Raw genomic sequence first — 20,262 nt, 5'->3', positions numbered from 1 at the left:
TGGTGAAATACATTTGTTTCTAATGTTTTATTTGATTTGAATACAGACGACTTTTACTTCAAATATTTTTACATTTGATCTGAAAGGCAGTAATCATAGCCACAACAATATATTTGTATTTATTTTGAATGGCACTGTATTTGAAAAGAAAACATGTCTTTTAAATCAAATACATTTGCACTTTATTTCTAAAGTGGATTTTAAACACTTTCATGGGTAGAATCAAAAATTTCTGGGTAACACTACCATAGTTTCAATAGTAGAAATATTTGTTTTAACCACGATTTACCATTAATTTAAATACACAATGGGTAAAATTAAAAATTTCCTTGGTATACTTAAATGTTCTTTACCATAGATTCAATGGCAAATATGTTTGCTTTGATGTTCCTCCACATTAAATCAAATAATATTCTCGGGTAGATATAACAGTACCAGGGTATATTTAAAAAACTCTTGCTATGATTTCAAAAATAAATTTATTTGACATAAATAATGTGTATTCACAATAAAATTGTATTACATTAATTTCTATGGGGTGTTGCACGACTTTCTAGTAGTTTCGTGAAGTCTTCTTCTCAGCTTTTGGATGTATGCTCTTCTGCTTTCTCCCAATTGTGTATACCAGTTTTAGAAGAAATAAGATACTTCAAAAGACTGATTGTCTTTTGCCCCGTAAAGATAAACGATGACATAATGAAATCTGAAAGACAGAAAATAAAATTAAATGGAATTAAAAATCTGAATCTATATGGTATCTATTGAAATAGCGGAAATAGCTATTGAAAATAGAGTGGTGGAAATAATTATAGTCCTATCCCATAATCTTTAAAAGAACCCAACAATAAGTCTCGAAAAAACTTATACGTATAATATGATGTCCTTTTATGTTAATCATAAAAAATATAATTTTGATTATAGAATCTTGTTTTCTCAAAACTTTAGTAGAATTTCGTTTTTTATTCTGGTGATAATTATAATTCCAGGTAATAATTGTAGGGCTACAGTATTTATTTTTCACCAATGGCGGTTAAGAACTTTTAATAATTCAATGTAACTTACTTGATCAGTGGTAGTGCTCCTCGTCTACTTTTATTACAGCGCTCACTTTTCTAAGTTGTGTTTTGCAGATTTACGGCCTTTACTGTTTGCTCTGAGTTCTGCTGCTATCTGCGAATCACTTTTCCAATTCCATGGAAAAGACAATGATTGTCCTTTGCCCAGTGAACGGATTCAACGGTTACCACGATTGATAAAAGAAAGAATAAAAATAAAAATGAAATTAAAAACTTTTCCAGTATGATATTTTCCAAAGCGATAATTGAAAATATATATTCAACATAAATAAGTTGATATAACTAACATTTTTATAATAAAAAAATTATGCGAGGTCCAATATTTCTTTGTAAAGATCAATGCTAACTTTCACAGATTATGTAATTCTTATTGCATTACAAAAAAAAATCAATTTTCTTACCTTGATACTATTTAGGTCTCTCCTAGATGGAATTTTTGAAGAAAAGTAGTTCGATAAAACAGATATGGTGATAATTTTCCAGCTTCTGCTCACGGACGTTTCCAATCAACAATGACTTGCAATCAGGATGATCGATTGAACTTGAAAAATATTGAAAATTACAAATCGTTAGTAAAGTATTAAATAATAAAAAATTCTTATGACGAATTTTAAATTTAAATAAAATAATTAAAAGTTTGACATTCCATTTTAGCTTAAAAGAAGAAATAAATTTAATTTAATTTACCGAATATGATTAATACTTTTCTGGCAAATATTTTTTTACTTACCCAATCCAACGATTTCCAACACTTTATCAAATTTCTTTGTCGATCACTTGATGATTTTTGCCACTTTATAAGTTTACTTATTCACTCTAACATTTTTTTAGTTTTTTTTTCATTTTCAAATAGATTGGAAATAATTTGTGTGACAACTTTTCAACTCAGCGGTTTCTTCAAGACTGACTCGTTTTAATGTTTTCCGTACTGATAAAATCAGTCATAGATCTGAATGTAATTTCCTTTTTTTCAAATACTTATGCTATTGATTCAAAAAATAGTATTAGATTTGATTGGTTTTTCATTCTAAATAAATATAAATTTCATTCAAATTATTAATTGTTATAATCAATGCATATAGAAACTAATATTATTTATTTTATGCAAACACGTCATTTGAAGAACACAATACACTGAACCTCGTGCATTTGCGTTCGTGCGTGTACGCCAGCCAAATATTAAATTTTTGGATGATTTAGAGCGAAATTCATTCAATTTTTTTAAAATGAAAATTTAAAAAACCTAATCAATAAGAATGCTTTAATAATTGGTATTTACCTTATTCTTTATAACATAAGTAAGTTTCTTAGGCATGTTTAAGAGAGATTCATGAAGAATTTTTAGCTCAATCCGCTCCCTCTACCAAAATTTCAGCCCGATCCGTGCAGAGCCGGAGCTAATTAACTTAGAAAATTGGAAAGTTTTCTTTTTAATTATAGCACCCCTAGCTGTAGTTTTACAAACTTATAAGTTAAAAGGAGATGGGCATTTCACGAAATTTTACCAAAACGCCCTCATTGATAAAATTATGACAGTTAGAAACGGAGCTATAACCATTTAAAGAAAAATAATTTGACTCTAGCCCGGGAAGTTTTGCTTTTTTTTTTTAGTCGAAGCTCTAAGGCCCAGCTATAACATACTGAAATTTGAGCGTGATCGATGCCATAGAGACCAAGCTATTGAGAAAACAAAAAAGAGGGTTTTTACGAAAATGTGAAATTAGTTGCAAATGACATGTTGTTTCATTTGGCTAAAGTTTAAGTTTAAATAATAAAATGTAATTATTTTTACATATTGTATTCGATTAGAATAAGTAGTTATTCACTTAAAACGTATTGATATTTATGATGAAAGGAATTTAATTTTCACCCTAATTTAAATGAATAATTTTTCAAATTATGACGACTGCAGTAAATGTAAAAACCACTGTTATTTATATTTAACGACGAAAACCATTCGTATCAAATATTTACTCAAAGTTATTTCATTTTTACATTTAAATGAAATGCATATTTTATACAGAAAAGTTTCTCACAATTCAATTTAATACTTGGTCATTTAATGTTTAGATAGAAAAAAAATCATTTGAAATAAAATTTTGAAACAATTGTTTAAAAAGTTTTTTTCATTTGAAATAAATACAGATAATATTAGGATGTATACAAAAATGTCAATATTAAATTTTACCCATTAAATAAATGCTTGTTGCATTTGATTTCATAAAACAGTACTTTTAAATCAAAAGTAAAATTTTATTTTTGACAACACACCGTTGCACATTTAATATAAATGTGTAGTTTTTCATTTTCAATGTATAATTGTTATTTTTACCATATATTATCTTTGATTCAAAAGCTGAGGTATTTATTTCAAATATTTAAACATTCGCGCTAAAAGAAAAATTATTTATTCTCCGTATGAATGCAAAAATATTTGAAATTATTGTGATTACTTTCAAAATCAAAATTATTTCGTTTGTATTGAAAGAAAAGTCAATTGATTCGAATATTTACCCAGAATTTTTAACATTAAATGCAAAATATTCAATTTAAATAAATTCCATTTTTCTCGGTGAAACAACATTTTCCAGGAACGCGCACTCATTATATCCATCTTCAAAAGACCAACGTTTTTCTATCTCTATACATCGCTCCTTTTCAAAATTTAATATTAAATTAATATACTCCTTAGGTGAATTTTCTTGCCAGAAGCCCCCTTCCTCACTGAACATCACAATGATGCCCTCAGGAAAACCACAAACAAGACATGATTGTCCCTAGAGCATAGAAGAGACAATTGATGATGAAAACTTTTCTTACATGGACATGACGAAATTTTCCAGTGAAATTAAATTGATAGATGCTATGATCCATTGAATATCACAATATCACCTCCTCTACCCCAACCACTATAGAGACATCCACCCAGATGAGGAGGAAAAATGCCAAAAGGAGAAGTATTTTTGCCCCATCTCGAGGCTCAAGGGGGAAAAATATGAAATTTGCAAACTTGGGAAAATGTTTTATATACCCATCCTCTTAATAATTTTTTTTTCTGCATGATACTCTCCCTCGAGCATAAGAAGAATGAAGACTATTGGGTGAAAGTGTCGAAGTTGCTGGGTGAGGAAGGAAACAACAAAATTTCATTCAATCATCTTTCTTCCTCACAGACACACTTTTGCACCAATGAGGGTGGCTATTTTTTTTCATCGGGGATGAGAATGAGGTTCCAGCAAAAGAGTCAGCAACGGGTGTGTCACGAAATAAATCAGACTTGTCTTTCAATTCTCTATAATTGCCACAATTCTGTCTGTCTTTTGCTGACAAACAATAAAACAGCGCAAAGCCAAATTTAGACAAATTTACAAACTGCCAAAAATGTCAAATTCAAAACTATTAATAGGGCTCAAATAAATATTTCAAGGGGGCTATCGCATGTTCATGCTTATTCTAAGTTGGTTTTTGCTGCTCAATGCACTCGGAATGTGCATAAAATAGTACATTATCTGGCTTGAGCAGAAGTGATTTAGGATTTACTTTAGGATTTAGGATTTAAACCACAATATAAATCCCTCTATTTGTTTATCCTTCAAAATGTTATCCTTTTACCCTTAAGAGATCCAATTATTACTGCTCAAAATCAAAGAGAAAGCAATTATAATACAATCCACTTTTTTTCAATTTGTGACTGTGACACAGCCAGAGGCCAAACGGTACGACATATCAACTTCCGATCTTAGACGACCCCCCCCATTCACCACCTTCCCAACATTAATCAATATCATCTAGGACAGTCTTTTTTCGTTTTACTCCCCACCCCGTCCTACCCCTTTAAAACCCATGTTTTTGGTTTATTTCGAAAACGGCTCCTAGAATATTTTTTCATTTTCGAATATGGCTTGGAGGTAGTCAAGCCATATTCGAATCAAGAAATTTTCGAAGATCAAAGTTTAACAGCTTTTGAGGGCCTCTTTTCTAATCGATTTTATTAAATTCAATTTTTTTTTAAGATCTTGAAATTTTTAACCAGATTTCATCGGACTTAAACGGTAATGTATCCGTAAATGCACTGAGAAAAAAAGAGGCTGCGATTAACTTTTTTTCCTCATAACTTTAACACTTTTTTTTAGGTGTAAAAATATATCAACATTTTCAAATGTTAATTTTATACCTTTTTAAGAATAAAATTAACATGAAAAAGGGTAACTTTAACCCCCAATACACCTAAAAAGGGTAATATGTACACCGATTTTGGATCAATAATGCAGGGTAAAATTAACATTTCCGGAATGTTATTTTAACTTTTTCGGATTTCTCTCAGTGTGATATACCTTTTTCGGATTTACTTTTTTATTTGTCTGTATGCTTGTTACTCATGTTAAAACGTTCTGAAATGTGCTTGCGAAAAAATAATTCACGATCAGTTTTTTTCGTGAGTTCGAGCACTCCGCAAAGCTGGGACGCTTTGTCGTCTATTTAAAAGTATATTCGAATCACAAAAATTTTGAATAAGTGAGTTACGGTGTTTATCAATCTAACCATCACGAGACCTAAAAGTCAAATAGTTAGAGATAATCACATGGGGTATTTAATGGACCCTACATAAATCGGCTTAATGGATCAATTTAGAGATTCAGCTGATATGTTTAAAAGTCTAAAAAAAATCTGCGGTTATTCATAGGTTAAATATTATAAGCTTCTTCCAAGAAAGCTTTTAATGGCTTCTGATAACTAATCGCCATTTGTGTGAATAGTTCAGAGTTTCGCAGGAAATCAAAGTTTCTCAAAAGAGTCAAAAGAATATGTCATATATTATATTAAATTTTGTGAAATCGTGAACTCAAATTCCAGGACTTTTCTTTCAGCAAATGATTTTTTTTGCTTATAGGGTAGGGGAGACCGGGGTAGAAATAGCCAGGGGTAGAAATAGACAGTGCAATTTTCAAGTCTATCTTAAACAGAATGTTATGAAAACTATTGCTAAATCAATTTAGACGCCTATTCCTATGTTCTCTAAAATATTTATCAGCTTAGGTCTCCTATATTTCAATTTATAAGCATTTTTATAAAATCGACCTAAAACTGTAATTTCGTTGTGTATATTTTTGCATTGCCAATTGAACATCTGAATTTTTAAATTATATATTGAGGCATTATCTTGTTCCTGGTTCATTAGGGTTAATTATCAGATATTTTTGACTTTGAGGATCCAAACCTCCTTTTATATGTATAATTATTATCACTTAAACAGTCCTCGGGGAAGATATAGCCAGACTTTTGGGGCAGATGTAGCCTGTCACACTGGCAACACCAATATGGGGAATAACAGAGGGCACCTCTAATTACTAGAGGTGAAAAACCGGTTGTCAAAACGATTGGAGGTGTTTTTTACTGTGAGCTTCGTGATTGGAAATTTATTAAAAAGTGACTCTGTAAGTACTATTTTAAAAGATTTTTACTTCTTTTAGGTCTTTGTAATTGTCCAATAATATAATTTACGCATGTACATTTGCATGAAAAGTGTTTACAGTAGTTTTGTGTTGTAACCTAACCTCACTTTATGGCTAGTGCAAAAATTATAAACAAAAATTTTGCAGAATTAAGAAAACTGTTTCGGTCGTGGGTGTTTTCTTTTATTCTATTGACGTTGATTTCTATTCCAGTCAAAAATGAGAACTTACACAAGAAAAACCGACCGAGCCGTGATTTCGGAGGAAAAAATGAGAGATGCAATCGAAGACATCCGGAAGGGGAAGAAAAGTATCCGGCAAGCCTCGAAGTACTACGGAATCAATAGAACCACCATATCTCTTTGAATGAAGAGGTTTAAAAAAGAAATGGTTGAGGTACCTCTGCGAATGGGACTAAAAAAGTCGAAGTATTCCTCAAAATATTCCTCCAGACAAATTTTCACCACTGAGGAAGAAAATGTTTTGGAGGAATATTTAATAAAATCTTCGAAGTTAAACAACGGTTTAACCAAGGAAGAAATGCGTGAGTTGGCGTACAACTTTGCCACAAAATCTGACCGCAGGATGCCAATAAATTGGCATTAACCATTAACCAGTGTGGGGAAAAGGGGACAAAAGTCCACTATTTTAACCGGCAGTCCAGAAAAGAGAAGGAAGGAGGAACTTCAGAAGAAGAAGGAGGAACTCCAGAAGAAGAAGGAAGATCACCAGAAAAGCAGCAGGTACTGTAGATAAACGAAGAAAAGGTAAAGAAAAAACCTCAGAATAAAAACCCGAAAAGGAAAGTTAAAGTGGAGAAGGAGAATCTCCCTACCATTCCTATCATTAAAAAAGAAGAGGAATAAATGGAATTAAAGAGGAAACATGATTATCATTTGTTGTTTATTTAACCTATTTATTTTTTTTTTAATTTTTCGCAATTTACCGCTAAATAATTTTTAGGTGAGGAAGTTCATAAAATCTTATTCACCACTCCTTCTAGTGTTACCATATGTCAGCAAAGTGGTGAAATTTATTTCTTCTGCGAATTTTGCAATCATTTGTGACTCGATTACAAAAAGGTGTGGAATAGTTATTTCAAGTAATTTCTTACAAATTTAAGTGATTCGCGTAACATTAGTGAGTTTCCGAGTATCAAACGGAATAGTATTTGGTACATCCAATGTAAATGTTGTGTTGAAAAAATTCGTGACTACATTTGCCCCGAAATTGGCTATATGTTCCCCGAACCGGGGAACATTTAGCCAAAGTGCCTTAGTTTTTTAATTTTCTTCTCGAAGGAAAATTAAGGAAACTACAGGTCTGAACTACACAATCTCCTAAAGCTAATATCCGAGTGTAACTTATGGGGTATAAAAACATTACGCAGACTTTACCATTTTATTACAAATTATGTGTGAAAACGAAAGCTTCATTTGCTGGCTAATTCTACCCCTGTCTCCCCTACCGTGTGATATTTCAGTAAAGTAAAGTAAAGTCAAGAGTGAAGTTTGAACCTTCTACTCGGAGGTAAATAATCAGGCTTAGTGAAATTTATTTGCATAATAGCCACTTTAATTTGTCCCTTGTATAAAAAATTACGCATTTTCAAAATTTTTCGATAAGAATCTTTTCTTGGATAGAACAAGGAACATAAATATTTGTATTAACAAAGAAAAAATAATTTGAGAAGTCGCTCAGCTATTTAAAAATTGAAAGTGTTAAAAAGTGTCCCGAAATACCACACGTTACCCTAGTATGATTTTTTTTCATTTTTGGATATGTATTAGAGATTATCGAAGCGGATGTTTCGTGCTTTTAACGCTTTTTGAAGGTCAAGGATTGTAAAGGCTCGCTCGTTGGAAAGATCTTGGAATTTACTTTTTGATTGAAATCTAATTCTAGATTTATTTAACAGAAATATTCTAAAACCATTCAGTACGTGTTAAGTTGTAGAATATCTGAACTACTACTTTATGTTCAAGTGTCAAATTATCTTAATTAGCGTAATGGCCTTTATGAGAGATTGCTGATATAATTAATCAGCGACTAATCAGTAATCTGCTAATGACTTTGATATCCTTGATTGAGAAAACAGTTTAGAATCTTTTTTAATTTATTTTTTAATTAGCTAAATCAGTCATCATCATCAATCAGCTATGATATCTGAATTGGAAAGCAAGTCTAAAAATATGAAGTCAACTCCTGGTTCGAATCGCGCCTTGCCTTGTGCTTGAAAATAAAAGAAAATAAATTGGTAACATTTTTTAAGCTCATCTGGTTAAGCATTGTCATTAGCCGAATGAAATAGTAAAGGCAGCATGACTAAGAAAAGAATTTGTCATTTATAATTTAAATAAGAAAAAAAATAAGGAAAATTTTATCAAAATCGACGGGATGATAAACTTTCCGTGCCCGAAAAATTGAAACAAAATTTTTGATATGTCATTGAAGGGCTAAAGTCGACACGTTTTCTTCTGACAGCAATTTGTGTATCAATTACTTAAAAAAAAATTATCTAAAATCATATTGTTTGCATTTTATGTAGTCGGAGGCAGCTAAATAACAAAAGCAAAAATCCCGAAAGCCAAAATTCCGAAAGCTCAAAATCGTGAAAGGGGTGAAATTATATAGAGGATAATGTGTAGAATAATTTCCCAAGCCACAGAAAATTTCCTTTTTCCTCCCGCAAGCGCGGGTATAGGGTAACGCGTGGTATTTCTGGACAAGGTTCATTTCAGGACAGAATTAAGCTCAGGACATTAAGCTCTTTACGTATCAGATAAACATAAACACCTTTTACAAAACCTTCAGTGTGGTCAATTTTGTAGATGTCAACACAAACGGTGTTTAGTTTTTTTCGATTTGTCACTTTAAAAGTGAAATTTAAACAACATTTTTATGAAAGAGTGAAGTTTAGAACTTCTACTTAAAAGTAAATAATCAGGCTCGGTGAAATTTATTTGCATAACTGCGATTTTTGTCTGTCCCGAAATATACCACTCTTACTTTTTTACATTTTTTTGCTATTTTGTATAAAAAAATGTTGCATTTTTCAACATTTTTCGGTAAGAATCTTATTCTGGATAGCATAAGGAACATAAATATTTGTCTCAACAAAGAAAAAAATTATTTGAGAAGTCGTTAAGCTGTTTGAAACTTGAAAATGCTAAAAAGTGTCCCGAAATACAACATGTTACCCTAATCGTGGGAGTAGCTACACTGAGAAAAAAAAGAGGGTGCGATTAACTTTTTTTTCTCATAACTTTAACACTTTTTAGGTGTAAAAATATATCAACATTTTTTAATGTTAATTTTACACCTTTTTAACGATAAAATTAACATGAAAAAGGATAACTTTAACCCCAATACACCTAAAAAGGGTAATATTTACAACGATTTCGAATCAAAACTGCAGGGTAAAATTAACATTTCCGGAATGTTGTTTTAACTTTTTCGGATTTCTCTCAGTGTATGACACTTTTAAGAATTCGGGATTTTGGCTTTCGGTATTTTGGGTTGAACCAATTTTTACCAAAAATTACATTTTTTAATTAGAAATTTTACGTTTCCGCCTGCAATAATAGTGGATTTTTCCTTATAAAAAAATTTTTTTTTTGTAAAAAATTGCCCTTAGTGTTAAAGGCTTCATTGGTTAAAAGGAAAGGATCCTAGGAGTTTATTAATGAACTAACTCATTCATTCAGTTCATTCTATAAGTAAAATAGAAAGGGAAAGCGTTTTAGGAAAATTGGTTTGTAGTCCGAAGACCGAAAACCAAAAATGGTTTACCGATTGATTTGTCAGAATGCTGAGAAATATACACAATGTATAGCTAGATAATATTCCTCCATATTGGAAAGAATTATTTTCCACTGGCTGATATTTTATTTAAAAAAAAAACTATTTATCTTAAACAACCATTGCAAGAAAAGAAAAAGAAGAGTTTATCTTAATCCACAGTCTGAGGATCCAATATCTCTTCTGGGGATAAGAAAAAAAGGGGATTGAACGCATATCAGGATTTTTCCCTTAAACCAGAACGTAATCTCTGAGCACTTATAATGTGAAATTGCATACAAGAGCATGGGTAGCAAGAGAGATCCTTTTTTTTGTCTCTACCCTCCAAGTCATTTTGGGGGCGGAAGCGTGTGTGCTCGAAGGAAAAAAAATAGTCCAATTTTCAACTCCCTGGTACATTCTAATAATCATAATCGTAACAATAATCCCTCTCTCGCAGCATCAACACACTCCTCTCGTACCAATGAAATGAGGGAAGTCTTTGGCTATATTTGGAGCTTGGTTGAGTGTGACGGAAGTTTTTCTTCTGTGGGGTGGAGAAATATCGTGTGTCGTGGCAAAATAATTTCCAGGGTGTGAGTTTGAATGGAGGGCCCCAAGAATATCGAAAAGTGCACAGATTTCATCCCAAAACGATGTTTCATTCTCTCTTCCTCCATTTTTGCTCCTTCAGAGTTTTGCCCCATAAGAAAGACTTTCACCCTCCTTTGGCTGAGTCCTTCCGCAAGTACATGGATTTAGTTTTCCTTGGCTTTTCTTTCCACACTTTGACTTCTAAGCATCATCCGAAAAAGGAACACCAAAAAGTGTGAGAGAGAGAGAATAAAACTATATATGGTGTCTCCTTCATATTAAGTTTTCCTCGATGGATTTCCCAAGCTCAAGGAGGAAAAATCTCTTCCCTCAAGAAGGTGGTGAATGTGTGTGTTTGGGTTTTCCTCCCAAGAACGACACATTAAACTTTCTCCCACAGATACGCAAAGTGAGAGACAGCAGCATTGCGATTTTGGTCTCTGTCTCTCGACTTCTTTGGGGGGATGGAGGATGGAAGAGCTCTTCTGAGTACTCCGGAATTATTGATTCTTATATAATAATGAGCCGTGTGGTCTTCGTGGTATCTTCCACGACGTTGAGTTGTCTTTTGATGCTACTTGAATTGGATCTCACCCACTAACAACCGACGCTAGAGCACTCAAGATTCAAGCACACATAACCCTTACATTTTCTTTGTTACTTCTTTCTCTGGGAAAATATCTCACATTTTCTGTATTTTGTTGTAGGGAATTAAATATTAAATACATTTGCTCCATTTATGTTTAGAGAAAGTCATTGTAAAATAAGAGAAATTATTGCAGTGCCATCTATGAAAGCAAGTATGCAATAGAATAGTAGAATACTATGTATGCCCATGAACTACGTTTATTTATAGAATCTACTGTAAAATGCAAACAAAATAAAGGGGTTATTCTAGCGTTTAGAAACTTTTAGAAAAACCCTGTACAATCTATGATGTATATTTTAGTATAACTAGGTTCAGTAGTGGAAAGCTTTCAGGTTTTGTACAAACACATTCATATTTTCCCATTAGGGTGGAATTACCACTTCTCGTCAGTGCCCCACTTTTCGCCACTTAAATTGAAATCGCTATTTTTCGCGATTTATGAAATAAATAAGCCGCAAAATTACTTTTATTTTTACTGCTGCTACGTATAGAGTCGAAAAAGAGTAATTATTTGTTTTGAATTTACGATTTTGAGCATTTTTTAAAGCAATATTTTAAGCAAGTGCATCGAATCCAATATTTCTTATCCAATATACTAAGTGTCATCAAATTTTCATCAAGCAAAATGTACCTAGGGTAAGTGTGCCAAATTCCGGCCAGCTTGCAATTTCGGCCACCTTTTTTGTTCCTCGAATTTTCATGAACTTTTACATTTCACGTCCTCTAGAGATTATACAATGCAAAAGATTAACAAAAAATGTAGCTTCGACAAACGAGATGACGTGAAAAAGATATTGTAAAAATTCCTGAAGGGCAAGGAACTATGAGAATGAAGGTGGCCGAAATAGTGCACCAACGCTATGTCTATATTTTAATTCATTTTAAAATGTATTAAGAGTGATTTTAAAGTAAATAAAGACGGTAAATTCTTTACAAGGTTCCAAGCAACACTCTTACAAAAGAAAGAATAGAAAAAATCAATTTGTATTTAAAATATTACATTTCAAACTTGAAACTTTGACGCTTGCATGCAACTATGCCGAAATTTGGCACACTTACCCTATTTGGATAAATAATTTGTCTATTGAATATTTAATAATACTTGTGGAATAGATAAAATTAGTATTTAGTTAATTAATATTTCATTTTATATTATATTTATATAAAAATGAGGCATGGCGAAAAGTGGTAATATTTTGGAATGATTTTGACACCTGTCACCATCTCTTCTCAATAGGCGACGCTAACTTCACTTCGTAGATTCTCAGTTGTCAAATCTGGATTGTTTACTTTATGCAATAGTCAAATAGTTTGATATGCCTTTTTAAAGAAAATTTCCCCTATCCTTATAGGCAGAAACGTCAGAATTTAAAAAAAAGGCATTTTAAAAAAAAATTCTACTAGTGTGTAGACGCCATAAAAGCGAAGAAAAATCATTTAAAATGAGTAATAATAGGATGATCATGAGGAAAGACAAATATTGAATGTAATCTTTGCATAATATTGCCAAAAACAATTGAGTTTGAACCTTTCCAAATGGATGGCGAGAAGTGGTTACAGAACTGGCGAAAGGTGGTAAAAAGTGGCGACGAAGTGGTTATCCTTGCATTGTTAATAAAAATCAGTTTTTTAAGTAGTCCCAGGTTAAATTGGAGGACTATTGTTTTCATGAATCTGTAGCCAATACACATAAGTAACCTTGTGTCAAATTTGAGTTATCTTTTAATAAGGGCTCAAAAGTTATAGTAAAATTAATTCCCGTTTTTTACTAAACATGGCGATAAGTGGTTACTCCACCCTATATTCCTTTAATAAATCGGACTTAAGTTTTTCAGAAAATGTGTGACATAAGACTAACTGTTAAAATATATCGATTGCTCAGAATAAGAAACGAATAACGCGCAGTAGGCAAATTTTACAAGAGAACGATTTGAAGCTGAGATTATACATGCAGAATTTTTTTGATTTGAAATTTATATTTTGAAAATAATTATCTTTCAAGTATAATAATCACAGGGAAGGTAGAGTGTATAAAAAGGTATCCAAAAAGCAAATAAAAAGATTTTTGTAAAAAATTGAGTTGTTCGACTTATATTTTGAGTCGCAGATATTGCCTTAAATAGGTCAATCATTGGAGAATATGGCAAAAATATAGTATCCGAAGAAAGTGTTTGCGTGCAAAGCTCGAAAGCCTGCCCCTATACCAATTTTTACCAATACCGATTATTTTAAACATGAAAAATAATTGACCTAACTAAAATCTGTCTTTAGCTGAATAGAAAGCATATCTAGTGCTTCAAGTAGACATAATTTGGGACTCAATTCTATGTCTTTTGTCCCGCATTTTGGTTTTATTACTTTCTCAGAATTCTGTATTGAAATATTCCCCAAAAGCAGCGTTTATAAAGAAAAAAAAAAAGAAATGGAAACAGAAGCAGAAAATGTCAAGTGAAATCAATTCCAAGAGAAGAAATATGGTCTTCTATCCTAATCTCCACACGCTACACTTGGACTTAAGTGGAGAGAAATTTCACTTAATATGAAGGCAGAAATTGGTAGAAGTGCGCAGAGAAATGAAAGAAAATTCTGTGGAAGATGGAGGAGTACGAGGATGGTGGGATAGGAATCTTGTTTTGGCAAAAATCCCAGGAAATTAACACACAGGGCACAATTTATTCTTCCGGTGACTGTTACAATGTGAGTGAAAAGGTGAAGGAATAAGAAACAAGAAGATGGAGATAGAGGAAAAAAAAAACTGAGAGGAAACCCTTAAGAAGATGGGTCAAAAAGAAGGAAAATGAGTATTCCCAAAAGAACGGAAAAGGAGACGTACAAAGTGGAGTCAAAAAGGAGATTGTTCTTTTGCTTGTTTTTCCAGCTGGACCATCTTTAGCCCTTCCCCCAAACAATTGGGAATGGGGAGGAGAAATGAAAATTTTTGTAGCAAAATTTCCGTATTTGGCTTCCATTTAATTTAGTGTTAATTGCACAGGAGATTTATGACATTTTATAAAATTAATTTTCTACCCTGTTTTGTTATTTATTCCAAAAAGCTTCACTATAGTTTACATTCCCCAGTATGAGAAAAAAGTCTATTTTCCTGCCACACTTTGTCCGTGATGGCTATCCACCACCCCGGAAAAGGGTTGGAACAATTAAATTAAATTAGTGTGACGTGGAGTAAAGATTAGTAGATTCACGGTATATGGAAAACTGTGCGTGGGAAGATGAAAAATTGGGACAGTGCAAAATTTTTCATGTAATGGCTGGAGAGGTCAGAAGATATTTCTGTACTCTCGTGGACAAATTTATTAGTGTATGTAATGAAACCATGGGGCAAAAGGTCACTCATTTTATTAGTCTTTTATGCTTTTCCCTTTTCGCCTTTAATTCTACCACCTACACACACTATGGAATTGTTAAGGTGAAAGATTAAAAGCTCTTCGACAGTGTCAACATTTATATTACACAAAATAATCTGGGATTGAAAGTGTTCTCAAATTCAATTTTAGTTTTTTAATCTGGCAATTTGTATTTTATTTGAAATTCAATAGAACAAAGGGGACATACTAATAGGGAGTAAACAAATGTGCCACTAACGGTTCCCTATGGTTGCCAATTAACCGATGTTGGACAACGATCGGTACCGATCAGCTGATCATGGAGACCGATCGGCTCCAGTTAGCTGATCACGTTAATTATAATTATTAGCATTTATCAGCCGATCTGTCGCTTAAGATTCACTCGTTGTCTAAACTTATCCATCTTTTGATATTAAATAATAACTGTTAGATCCGTTGAGAGAAACTATAAGGGCTTCGACAGACCTGAGGATTAGCCGAGAGACGACTTAGCGCAATTATATTCGCGATAACGGTTAAACTACTTTTCCATCATTTTCTACTAAGCCGTCTCTCGGTTTAAGTCGTAAGTGTGTCTAGGGCATAAGGGTGGAAACCCTTAAGACAATCGCGTATATAAGAGCCTTATTCACCAGTGTTGATCCAGAGCTTTCAGCGTTCCTCCGAATGATCTGTACCCTACGGCGATCCAACATAAACCAACTGTCTATACTAAACCTCTCTACAATACCCCTCCAGAAAGAGTAACTCACAGGTTAACACTATAGGAGCCTATCGGGCATATTCTGCTATTCGAGAGTTTCTCACATGAGTACAAAAATCGAGAAGCACACTAAGTTTACTATGGAAAAATCGAGTCAACTTTACTAAAATAACTAGGAAGGCTCTTAGGAGAAATCAGCGCCGCTCCGAGAAATATCTACAATATCAATTAAAATATCGACGGAATGTTGAACCATCGTTGGGAAGAAGATAGTGCTAACACAACGATATTGATAAGAAGCTACCAATGGTAGCCTACCATCAATCTTAAAAGATCTCTTAGATAGAAAGGTCTTAAACAATCTCTCACAAAAGGTCAACTCGTGCATGAGGGTCCGCATATAAACTTGACAGTTCGAGAACGATGGTGATTCAGGATTGTCTGATGTAAAAGAATAAGTGCTCCAGAGACGAACGTGATTCAAGCATCTGATACCATAAAATGAGACATGACTAGAAATCGAATTAGTCAAGTCAAAAAAGGAAAACAATGCTTCCCATCCAATGCGTAAAAATCGTAATGGACTGTAGCTCTCAAAAGATCAAAGTCGATCATCTAGCACGGAATGTAGGCATGGTTCGCACAGAGTGAACCTTCAAACAATGCGATTTTTTTCTTTGTTTGCAAAGAACTGACTTACCATTTCTCATCACGATTCATGAGCTTAATAATTATCTATCTTATGGCTAAGAAATGACGAACTGGCTCTTTGTAAACAAAGAGAAAATTTGCGTTGTTTGAAGGTTCACTCTGTGCGAACCATGCCTACAGTCCGCTATTAGCGAAGTTAGTGACCCAGCAAATAGTTGTGATAGACGGGTTTTTCGCATGGTCAGAGATATAAAAATTGCTTGAAAAAGCGCTAGGGGCATCTTATGTGGCTACAATTACATTTCTCTTGTGATTTTTTAAGGTTAAGTGCAAGAACATTAACACAGGACAATGACTAATCTACGAAAGTTGTCTTTTAAGACCTCGACACTCTAAAATTCTGTATAATCTTCAGTACAATAGGTTTCTAAAGCTAAAACCGGATCTACAAACCGTATGAAATTTTCTGTCTAAATTAAAAAATGATAATAATCGAAAGATCGAAAAACTTTAAAAATTGTATTGAAATCCTAGCTGTGCAATTATATACTGTACTTTCCAAACCCTTCCCAGTTATTTTTTTTTTATATGGAATTATTTAAAGTCAATTCATAAATTATAATCTCGGACTCAGCTCACGGCGCTCTGAGGGAAAATGTATTTAAACACTAATCTAGTATATTTATCCCTTAACACAGTATCAGATCTTATAATACGAAAGAATTTCTCTTTACGAAAGATTTTAAGTGGAAGTATGAGAAGGTGGCTTCAACTCCGCAGGTTACTTGCGAGGGGCTTGGTTCGCTCCATAGAATGGAGAAAGGAAAATTATGTTAACTGTATCCCGGGATTCGAAATTCGGAACTTTGTTTAACATCATAAGCCTGGAATTAATCCCAAGTCTTAAAATAATCGAAAATCTGAGATTCCGTATTGAAAAGCATACCAGTAGTGGTAGATAACAATTTTTTTTTTCTTTAAATATTGGTCCTCAAGAGTCAAAATATTAGGTAATGATGTTTCAAAGAGTTTACCTTGTCATAGAAATAACTGGGTTTATTTACACCGCCGCGTTGGATTGAGATTGAATTGTTCCAAAATCGGAATTTAGGATAAATCAGTCTTAATGTGTTAGGCACCAATCTAAGCAGTTTCATTGATGATATTTACATCGTCGCATTAGATTGAAACTGAATTGTGATAAATCCGATTTTGGGTCAATTAAATATCAACCTAATGCAGCAGTGTAAACAGCCTCATTGATATTTAAAATTTTGAACAGTTTCTAAATTTTTGGAAATATTCTTTAGATTAAATAAGGTCTTAATTTTAAAATAAAAAAAAAAACTTCTTTAGATTTGAAATATTGTGATAACGTGATAACTAGTGAGTTCCTTAAGATAAAGTGGACATTAATATTCAGACCTCCACCTGTTCATTATTCTCTTGAATATTTTATATACTTTTTTTATAGTAAAACAGGTGAAAGGATTCATTTTTACCGTTTTCCGCTAAATCGAGCTTTGTGGAAAGCCCATTTTTCTATTTTGAGAATTTTACGTGAAGAAGATTAAATTTGAAAGGATCAAAGTTTACTCACACACTAAATTTTCTTTCTTAAAGAAGCTTAAAATATTATTTATATAACACAACTCATAAAAATACCATCATAAGGGAGTAAGAATGGCAAAAGCTTCAAAGAAGGAATTTTTGCCGAAAATACATATAAGACATTCTTTAAACGTTTTACCCTTCAAATATTGGATGGATTCTTTTTTACTCCTGAAATTCTGCGACGACGCATATGCGGAAGTTTATTGAATAATACACCTTTTCTCTCCAAACAATCTCACCCAAAATCCAAACACATGGAGATGGCATTTGAATGGGTTCGTGGAACAGTGAAGTGAGGGCTGATTAACTGACAATTAAAATTAACGATTTTACGGTTAGGATTTCCTCTGCTTTTCCGCATGTCGCATCTCAAACAAAGTGTATCATTTTTGTGTGTGCCAAATGTTTATTAAAAGAGCACCTAAATGGTGCTGAATTTGGGAGGCATAAATTAATTTTGATCGCCTTATAATTGTGTATACTCTAATTATTGCGGGAATAGTAGCTGGAAAATGTACATATATAAACACGATGTTGACTTATATAACTAAGTTGATTTTGAATTTCTATAGGTAAAACATTTATAAATAGTATTTTGGAACCAAAAAGGCTTTTAAAATAAAGAGAACATGCAATTTGAGGAACACGTAGAGTAAAATGTGTCAAGTCAGTAATTTCCAAATTCGATATCATTCAAGATAAAATTGATCTAGGTTTCAAATTTATTTTGCGATAGGGGCCACTTTACACGTTCAAAGTTTTAAGAGATTCGGGTAAGGAATATGGAAAATAATTAAATTTTGAGCCGGTTTTTTGCTATCTCAGAAGACAATTTTGACTATCTTGAACAATCATGAATCTCCCAAAATTTAAATCAGTCTTTCTTTTTATATTCACTTGAATTCGTTAAAACCGTATTCGTAAAAATTTCGGTTTGGTCGGATAGATGGGATATAACTGACAGTGGTCGTAAAATTTCAGACCCTCCTTGATTTTTTTCTTTTTTATTCTTGAGCAATAAGGAGTGTAGAAGAATAAAAAGAAGAAAATAAAGAACGCTTCCCTAAAATCATGAAGGTTCTAAATTTTCCGTCCCTTCCGTCCACTACCAGTTGCAAATATTTTTTAAATTAATTTACCAACTGATAGTAAGTATACTGAGAAAAGAAGAGGAAGCGATTAACATTTTTTCCTCAGAAATTTAACACTTTTTAGGTGTAAAAATATATCAACATTTTTTAATGTTAATTTTACGCCTTATTAAGAGTAAAATTAACATGAAGAAGGGTACCTTTAACCCCTAATACACCTAAAAAGGGTAATATTTACACCGATTTTGGATCAATACTGCAGAGTAAAATTAACATTTCCGGAATGTTATTTTAACTTTTTTGGATTTCTCTTTTAGTGTATAAGATAATTAGGCCTATACAGCAATGGCTCAATTTCAAAATACTCAATCTTTCAGAGCTCATATTTTAGCATATAAATAGTAGATAATTCTTTAGCGCAGAAAAAAATGCAATAAAGACTATTATCTGGTATGTAATTCAAAGAGGTTTTTTTACTGTTTAGATTCAAACAGAGGGCAGTAGGGGGAGGTGGGGCTACTTTGAGCTGTGGGGCTACATTGTTATACGATTTTTTCGCCTATTTCTAATTAATTCTAGGCCTTCAAATTATTTTATTTAGATCCACAATTGTCTATCCAAATTACATCATCTTGAAACCAAGTTTCCTTTAGAAATATGTTAAAAAATCGTATAACAATGTAGCCCCACAGCTCAAAGTAGCCCCACCTCCCTCTATATAAAAATTACTCTATTCAACTTGTGACCGATCTAGAGCTTAAAAAGTTCAAGATATTGACTTTCGGTCTTCAATGACCCTCAAGTTTTTCCTTTTTCGTTCCCCAACTTACTTCTTCCCGTCCAGAATCATGGTTTTTGTAATTTCTTAAAATAAAACCCTCAGATTTCCTTCATTTTTAGATATGTCTTGGAGGTAGCCCAGGCCTATTACCGAAAAATTCGCTATTTTGAATTTTCGAAAGTCAAAAGTCAATCGCTCCATAGGCGGTTAAATTTTCACTCGATTTTCTCAAATTTGGACAATTTTAAAAGGTTTTGAAAATTCAAACCCGACTGCATTGCGGTTCCAATCGATACTAAATCGGTAAAGTACAGGTAATTGTTTTTTTATTTTTGAAAATATTTACATCTGTTTTTTTCATTTTTATTTTGAGCATTCTTTTTTAATTAATCGTTGTTATTTTATAGTGATCGTATCAAGCTGATAACCGTGCGAAAATACAATTCACGGAAAACTCTATCTAGTGATTCAGAGTATCCTGCAAAGCTAGGACGCTTTTTCATCCAGT

At 32.6% G+C, this 20,262-nt stretch overlaps 1 protein-coding gene and 1 long non-coding RNA gene across 3 annotated transcripts in view; both read right to left on the bottom strand.

Annotated features, from left to right (window-relative positions):
- LOC129807943 (voltage-dependent calcium channel subunit alpha-2/delta-3) overlaps positions 1-20,262 on the bottom strand; it is a 100,925-nt gene that overhangs the window by 46,643 nt on the left and 34,020 nt on the right. The window lies entirely within an intron of this gene.
- On the bottom strand, positions 640-1,696 carry LOC129807952 (uncharacterized). Its single transcript, XR_008752339.1, has 3 exons — positions 1,478-1,696; positions 1,063-1,214; positions 640-703 (listed from the first exon to the last, which is right to left on the bottom strand). It is a non-coding gene; the product is annotated as an uncharacterized LOC129807952 (long non-coding RNA).

The sequence above is a fragment of the Phlebotomus papatasi genome, chromosome 3 (genome assembly GCF_024763615.1).
Source record: "Phlebotomus papatasi isolate M1 chromosome 3, Ppap_2.1, whole genome shotgun sequence".
In the NCBI taxonomy this organism is placed as follows: domain Eukaryota; kingdom Metazoa; phylum Arthropoda; class Insecta; order Diptera; family Psychodidae; genus Phlebotomus; species Phlebotomus papatasi.
The sequence above is the reverse complement of the archived record's forward strand: the minus strand, read 5'-3'. Positions and strand labels throughout refer to the sequence as shown.